We start from the raw sequence: 9,251 nt of genomic DNA, 5'->3' as shown, positions 1-9,251 counted from the left end.
GTGTATAATGTCTCTTTGCTCCTCTTCAGGGACACAACATCAAATTATTTGATTGGCGTATTGTTTGAATAAGTATGGTTTGTCCCAGAAGTAAAACTTGGCATTATGTTAGAACTTCTTTCCCTGACTGTTCAATTCATAAGGTAAAATATCACTAACAATAAAATTGACTATGTCAGTGTACCATGGAATTGCCATGGCATATAAAATTTTCTCATCGGGAATTGTTCTTGAATATCTAAAATGCCATGGCATTCAGAATTTCTCACTAGCCTAGAAAAATTATCTGTAACCTGGTTCACAGTACCTTTTCTATCTATCACCTCTAAGTCAAATTCTTGCAATAGTAATATCCACCTAATGAGTCTAGGCTTGGCATTTTTCTTGTTCACTAAGTATTTTATAGTTGAGTGATCAGTGTGAACAATAACTTTGGTGCCTATCAAGTATGACCTAAATTTGTCAAATGTAAATACCATGGCAAGTAATTCCTTCTCAGTGGTTGTGTAATTCATTTGAGCTTCATTCAAAGTGCGACTAGCATAATATATAACATGAAAGATTTTACCTCGATGTTGGTAAAGCACAACTCCCACAGTAAAATCGCTTGCATCAAACATTAGTTCAAATAGTGATGTCCAATCGAGGGAACCACGATGGTGCAGAGATAAGTCTTTGTTTCATATCGATGAATCATAACAATTTTTATCAAACACGAAGGGCTAATTTTGTTGAAGTAGTTTGCATAAGGGCTTGGATACCATGGAAAAGTCCTTGATAAATCTTCTATAGAACCTAACATATCCAAGGAAACTCATAATTCCCTTGACTGAAGTTGGTGATGGTAGCTTCTCGATCACCTTGATTTTTTCTTTGTCCACTTCAATGCCCTTATTAGAGATCTTATAGCCTAGCACGATGCCTTCGGTCACTATGAAGTGACACTTTTCCCAATTCAGCATGAGGCCGACCTCCTCATATCGCTTGAGTAGCTCTACGAGATTGTCGAGGCATTTCTCAAATTCATCTCCAAAAACAGAGAATTCATCCATAAAGATTTCTAGAAAGTCATCAACCATGTCAGAAAAGATATCTTGCATGCACCGTTGAAAAGTTGTCGGGGTATTACAGAGTCCAAAAGGCATCATTTGAAAAGATTAAGTGACATAGAGACACATGAACGTAGTCTTCTCCTGGTCCTTTAGTGCGATGTCAATTTGATTGTACCCTAAGTATCCGTCCAATAAGCAGTAAAAAGCCTTGTCTCCCAATCTATCAAGCATTTTATTGATAAAGGGCAAAGGGAAGTGGTCCTTCTTGGTGTCCTTGTTTAGCTTGCGATAGTTCATGCATATCCTCCACTCGGTGACAGTGTGTGTTTGAACTAACTCATTGTCCTTGCTAGTCACTACGGTTGTGTCTCTCTTCTTTGGCACACGTTGTACAAGACTCACCCATGAACTATTTGATATGGGGTAAATTACTCCAGTATCAAGCCATTTGATGATTTTTTTCATCACGACTTTCTTCATGATTGGGTTTAGTCTTCTTTGTGGCTCTATGGATGCCATGGTATTTTTCCAGTAGGATTTTGTATATGCAAATAGTGGGACTTATCCCCTTCAGATTTGCCACAATTCATCCTAATGCTTTCTTGTGATGTGACAAAACACTTAACAAATTACATTCTTGGTTAGGAGTAAGGGCAGAGGAAATAATAACAGGTAAGGTTTCATTACTACACATGTAAGCATATTGAAGATGATGTGGTAAATTCTTTAGGTCTAGGGTAGGTGCATGCTGTAATGGGGGCTTAAGAGGAACAAAATATCAAAATCAAGAGGTTCAAAGCGTGTACCTGGGCTAGCTATGAGAAAGCTAGACTATTACACCTCCAAAGAAAAGTTATTGGGCTCCTTGGCACTTTCTTCTTCAATAAGTCTCTCATAATTTTCCAACTGAATGAAATTTTCATGGCAAAATTGATCAACTTCTCCTTCTATCAATGAATCCGCTTCGAAAATGCTCTGGCATTCTTCAGACTCATCGATGTATTTGAGAGTATGAAAAACATTAACGGTGACACATTGGTCGACCACTCTCACGATGAGTTCACCCTTTTCACAGTCGATAAGAATACACCCAGTAGTTAGGAAATGTCTCCCCAAGATTATGGGTGTTGTGGCATCAACTCAATCCAGTATAATGAAGTCTTCTGGAAACTCAAATTTATCCACCTTTACAATGATATCCTCGATTCGCCCTTCAAGACGAACATGAGAACGATCAACTAGTTGCAAGATAATAGAAGTGGGTCTTGCATTTCCCATTCCAAGATTCACAATGATTGAATTAGGCATTAAGTTCAAGCCAAGGTCATATAGTGCCTTCCCAACATTATTTTCTCCTATCGAACATGGAATGATAAAGCTGCCTAGATCTTGTCGATTTGGCGGCAGTTTGCTTAAGGCAGAGAAGTATGCTTTTATCGTGGTAATGATATTGTACTTCTCAGCTTTTATTTTCTTGGTAATAATCTCTTTGAAGAATTTAGCATATGTCGGCATTCTCTCTAAAGCTTCAAGAAAAAGAATATTGATATGGAGTTGGTTCAGAATGTCGACAAACTTCTTGAATTGAATGTCATCATTATGTTTATTCAGTATTTGTGGGAGAGGAGTTGGGGATCTGACTTCCTCTAATGAAGGGATGGGAACAACATTTGTTGTGGCATTTTTGTTTAATCCCTCAATTGCTTCATTGGATGAACCCCTATCCTTATCCTCCTCCACTTGTGTCTCTTTTGGCATTTCACTCTCAGCTTGCACGGTTATAGGGGTAAATCAGTCATCTTTCTTCCCCCAAACTTTTCTTATACATTGATTTGGGTGCCACTTTGTAGAGTTAGTGCACTACATTGCTCTTTTCCATGAGGTTTTATGACTTCAGTATCACTCGGTAGACGGCCTGGTTGACATTCTTGTAATGCCACGGGTAATTTGACCAACTTGACTCTCTAATGCCCCAGACATGAGTTATGGCTTTGAAGCAAAGCTCCTTGGTTTTTTATGGATGTCGCATGGTCATGCAGCATGGTCTTCGTGGTTGCTATAAAATCTTGCATTGTGACCTCCAAAGAACTTATGTTGGATGAAGATGATACTCCCTTGTTATAATTATGTCATGGCATATTCATTTGAAAACCTTGTGAGTCATTAAAATTTTGCTGCCTAGTGGGCTGACTAGCATTGTTGTTCCTTGATTTCCCCAATAGAAATTTGGATGTAAACGCCATCTAGGATTATAGGTGTTAGAATAAGGGTTATTATTACCTCAATTGTAGTTTCCTACATATTTGATGGATTCTTGATCGGTCGAGTAATCGCTATCATAGTGATTGTCATGACATAATTAACATGCTAAATTAGTTGCCTTTAGTTCCTTCACCTCACTTGGTCTTTACAAATTCTTCAACATATTGGTGATAGCAGCAAGTTGGGCGGACACAGAATTCCTAGTATCTAACTCGAATGCCCCATGTAACTTTCGCCCAATTCCAAGCCTTGTAGATGGAAATTGATAATCATTGTTGGTAATTCTATCCAGAATGTCAAATGGCTCTACAAGTGATTTATCGAGCAATGTTCCATTTGCCGAGGCATCTAACATCATCCTTGTGGGTGCATTTACTCCATTATAGAACATTACCACTTGATTTCAATCTTGAAAACTGTGATTTGAGCATTTGCAAAGCAATCCTTTATACCGATCCCAACATTCATACATTGATTCGTCATCAACTTAACAAAAAGAAGTGATGTTGTTCCTCAGTTGGGTGTTCATATTTGGTGGATTATACCACAATAATTTTTTTTTCCACAGATCAGTCCAAGACTCCATCGAACATAGTGGAACACCACTCAACCAAGCCCTTACTCAGTCACACAGAGAATATTGAAATAACTTTAACTTTAATACATCTCCGTGCACTCCTTGTTGTCATAAATAATTGTACACCTTCAAGAAGTTATAAATATGTTGCCTAACATCTTCATTTGGCATGCCCCCAAATTACCCTATGGAATTTAGCATATTGAACATGACAAGTTTTAGCTCAAAATGAGCTCCATGAATCTTGGGTGCCACAATTCCTGAATTTAAATCGTTCAAGATAGGATTTAAGTGATTTCGAATGGCACGAGGTCTAGCTGCACTCCCAACATTCGAAATTGCTTCAGCATTATGATATTCCTCGTGACCAATACCTTCATTGCCAATTTGATACATTTTTGCAAAGTTGAGCATGTCTTCTTTGCCTAAAAAGCATCTCAATCCCAGGTTCAAATGGTTTTAATGTCTCGTCAAAGTGTCTTCTGGTCATACACCAAGAAAAACCTGAAAAAGACAAGAAAAATAAATAATAAAACTATATAAAAAATAAAGAAGTAAAATAAAAATGCTATGACAAAACTAATTAACTTCCAGTTGCCAATCCTGGTAACGACGCTAAAAACTTGTCCGCGAATTGTGACTACTAAATATGGTCGCGAAATATGTGCAAGTATACATAATCGAACAAGTAATACAGTGTTGAGTGAGTATCGTCGCCACGGGGATTGGAGGAAATTTATAAGTTCAATTACAACAATTAACTACTTTACCTAAGTATAGTTAGTGATGATATGTACAAATGAGAATGTTGTGGCAAAATAAAATGGATATTGGTGGGACTAAAATGCTGGTGTGATGTAATGTGGCAACAAATAGAGATGGCGTGGAAAGATGGATGAAAATGTCTTGGTAAGAATAAATTGAGTGTAGTGGAATCAATTGAAAATGCAAAGGCAAAATGAAATGTAAACACTGGATTTAATTAAACAGACTTTAGAATCCTCACACAACAAGCTACTATGGGAATGAATGATAGGAGTCACTTAGGAAACTTAAGCTTATTTTATCAAGATAGTATTACTTCTATGCCTTACTTACCCGACATAGTTTACAAAGGTTCCCTATGTTATCTCTAGTCAAGGGACTCGACAAGTTGAGGATGCCATGGCAATACCTCTCGTCGTTAGCAGTGCAGGGATCCTATTGGTTCAGATCAACAGAATATGTCACGGCAATACCACTCAGCGTCATCACTAGCATCTAACCTCTCGATCAAGCACTACTCCTTTTAGTCGATTAAAATCCTAGCCTTATGTCTAAGGTTGGATTAGGTCTTATTATCTAGAACTCTTGCTTATATGGATCCTTCCTAGTTTCTCTCGAATACTAAAGATATGTTACTTAGTCATTCTCTCGAACACTAAACATTCTCCTAAGGAATGACTACTCTCACAACTCCTACAACCTTAAGGCAGTAAGTATCATAAGAAAAACAAAGAACAACATACAAAAAACAACCATCCATTAAAATTAAACTTAAGTATCCATAAGGAACTCCCACCAAATAAGACTAGTTCATGGTAGGGTTTGAATATTCCAAGCAACAAGGCATGAAATTAATCTGTTCCATATAACCCAACTAAGATAAATGAAAGTAAACATCAAAAGGATGGAATAAAAGCCTTCGACGTGCACTGTTTGAGCTCTCCTCGGCCACCACGAAATGCCTAGCTCACTAGCTCCTTTCGGACGCTTAGCTCGCCACTCCCTCTAGCTTGTTAATGAAGGAATGCCACAGTAAAGACGATTGATGAGAAAAAAGAGAGACCTTTTCTCTTTTGAATTTTAAGCTCAACGGAGTGTAAAAGAGTTTTTTTAATATGGTGGCTTCATCTCATTTTTATAGTGGGGAATAAACCTAGAAATTTGTGTTAAAATTCCTAGGATACCCCGAGCTGGTTCCTTCATGTTAAGTGGTGAGGCAGAAGTGGCAGTGGTCCCCTCCTAGACAGCTAGGTGTGGTCCATTCTGGGAGGCTTGCAACTGGGCATACGTGCCGACAGGATCAGCCGACCCAGGTGGAAAATGTTCCCTCCTAGGTGTCTGACAGTTGAAGGCACGTGAAGACAGGGACAGCTGGCTCTTGAAAATATCTTCTTTTATCTTTTTCACTTCCAAAATATCGTTCGAGTTTGCATTTGCATTCTGCTCAGCATTCCCAATATGTCACGATAATTCCCTTTGCTTATCATTGCTCCCAAATCTTGCACATCATCAAACAAAATACCTTCCCCATAACGCAGTACGTTTTCAAAATAAAATATCACGACAAAATATATTTTCACTACATGCAACTATATGCTCTTAAATGCATCTATATGATCCTATATGAGCTCTTAGAGATTCAATAACTTAAGTGAAAAGGCCCTAAATATGGCATTTTTACGGAGTTATCAGTTAATCAATGAAAAATAGCTTATTGGGTTCAAATTTGATGAAACAGCCTCGAAAATAGACTCAGGACGTCTGAAAACATCAAGATAGATGGTCCCAGAAAAAGCCAACAGTCAGTCAACAGGCAATGCATGGTCAACGGCTCGGCTCGGCTCGACTCGACTCGACGGCTCGATCCAAACTGACACAACCGATTTAATAGACCCCCTGGATGGCAGACGATGCCCACGCACAAAAAGTGGCACGTGTGGCATCTCTGGTCGTTGGTTCGGAGTGAAATTTCTAGTCTTGTAAATAGGCACCTCAAGGGTCTCGTGGATGGGTTATTTTTCAGGTAAACACGACGGAGTGTGAAATTTTAAAACGTTCGAACTTTTCCAACAGTGATCGACGAGTAATAATGGTGGAGCAATGGCAGCGTGAAGATTTTGGTCGGATTTTGAGCGAATGGAGAAGGCGAGTTCAACCCCGCCAATAGTGAGGCAAATCGATGAGCAATGTTACCAAAATCGAAGAAAAACCCACGCGCGACAAGGGTTTTCGGTGAATTTCTTCGGTTTAATTTACGACAATCGGTGGCGCTACTCGACAAGGGGATGGAGGGGTTTTGGTCGCACGTGGTCGATGCTTCGTTTAGTGCTGGTGGTGTAAGCCACCGCCGACCGATGACTGGTGAACGGCAGTGAGTGGCTTTTGGGTAAAACCAATTTGTTTCTGTTATGGTGTTTCATTGGGGAGAATTGATTTTGGGAAAATGAGATTTCATTTAGTTTAAAAGATATTTTATTTATAACACATTAGCTATAACAACCTAGTCTAAATGGTTAAAGCTTAGATTTGGTTCCCCATGCTAAAAAAAGTCTTGGGTTCAAATTCTACAAATTTCATATGTTTTATTTATTTTGCACTGAAAATAGATGGTCAATTTTAACTTTGAGTCCCTGAACTTCCAAAAATTTTGAAAACTACCATAACATCTTCAAGATCTTATAAATTGATTCCCAATTTGATTAAATAAATTTAATTTAAAATCAAGAGAAAATTAGGGTGTTAGAGGTTGTACAAAAAATATAATAATTACATACATCAATGGAATTATAATTTACAACGCTCAAACTCAGTTTTGATAAATACATCCACATGTTCAAATCCAACTCTCTTGATGTTCACTTAAAAAAAATTGCAATTTTATTGCATGGTATATAAAGGACTATACGCAAGCTAAAAATATATATTTTTTACTTACTCGATGGTAATATATATATATATATATATATATATATATATATATATATATATCGGTATTATTTATTTTAATTTTTATATTTAGAGTCGTGATTGTCTTTCTGAATAATAATATTGTCAGAGTTTAAACGTGAGTTATCTTTGAAAGAATGCAACCTATCTTATCATCATACAAATATTTATCGGCTATTTTTTATAAGTTTGGTACCTGGAATTTTTGGCCTTATCACGTACTTAAATTTCACTTTAAGGTTTAATTTGTTACTTCAAGTTTTTGTCCAATTAGGTATTTGAACTTGGTTTTTATGTTCAAATACCTAATTGGAAATTGACATCTAAAGTTGACTTCATGATTCAAATTGATTTAAACAAATCATTTATCGTAAGTACCAATTTAAACCAAAAAAATGAAATTTATGTACCTGTAAACCAACAAGTCAAGTTCATGTAGTAATTGAATAAAAATTAAATATTGAATTAAATCTTAAAATCAAATTCAAATACTTGATTTTACAAAAACAAATAAATACTTAATTAGATCTTGAAGCTAAATTTGAATTTCAAAATATATATTTCACCTTTTATATTTAATAATATAAGTTTTAAGGTGAAAGTTACTTCTAGTTCTTATCATATAGTAATTCATCGAACATGTGATTCTCTCATTTTGGGGCCCTCGACCCATATCTTGGGAACTCTGTCATATGGAACTTGACAATTGACGTATACTAGCTTACTATCAAAATGAAAATGAAATCTAACCCCTTCGAATTCTGGTTAGCATTGGTTTAAGGCTTGAATAATGTGGAATCCAATCCAATCCAATTTAAATTGAAATTGAACTTATTGTTGGCAACATTTAAGTTGTGACAATCGCAGACAATTCATCCCTTTTGAAATGGATGAAGAGTCACAGTCGTTACTTTCACTTCAAGTGATTACTTAAGATGATAAACGATGTCTTCTCTAGAGAATAAGAGAATGAGAAAAGAAGAAACCCCTCTCAATCTTGCATGAGGGGTTTTATAGTGATTTTTAGAGTTTGTGTCAGACATAAGACAATGATGACTACTCGTAGATTTGTAGGCTAAATTTCATATAGTAGATCACATATCATGTGGGCATGTCATAAGTCACATCGAAAGGCTGTTAATTGTTCGGAAGACGTGGTTTTTCAGAGGTTTCGAGGAACTCCGAATGATATCCCTTTTAAATTTTCTAAAATTCAATTCACGCCCTCTTGAAAATTTTGGTTGATCGATCGAGCTAACACATCTAATCATAGTAGAGATATCTTGACTCTTTTCAACCAGTCATCACAGAGATAACAAAAAAAGCCCCAAATTATACATTAACATTTAGTACGATATGCACAAATAGTCTTTCTCTTCCTAAGAAGCAACTATGATGCTTAAGCCCAAACATGTAACCCCGTGTTCAATTCCAAAATCAAAATCAAAACTAATTAGTAAGAGGAAAATAAAACACTTGATAGGACATTGTCATCGAAGGGAGGCGTGTGATGACACATGCAACTTCAGTCGTACACCAACAATGTTTTATAGAAAATAGTGATTAATATTATTGTTGTTGTATGTCTAATTATAAAATTTAACAAAAATAACTAGATACGAGAGATGTTGTATTCTATAATGGTACAT

The sequence above is a fragment of the Hibiscus syriacus genome, unplaced genomic scaffold (assembly GCF_006381635.1).
Source record: "Hibiscus syriacus cultivar Baekdansim isolate YM2019G1 unplaced genomic scaffold, ASM638163v2 tig00116939_pilon, whole genome shotgun sequence".
NCBI lineage: Eukaryota > Viridiplantae > Streptophyta > Magnoliopsida > Malvales > Malvaceae > Hibiscus > Hibiscus syriacus.
This window is presented reverse-complemented; position numbering follows the sequence as displayed.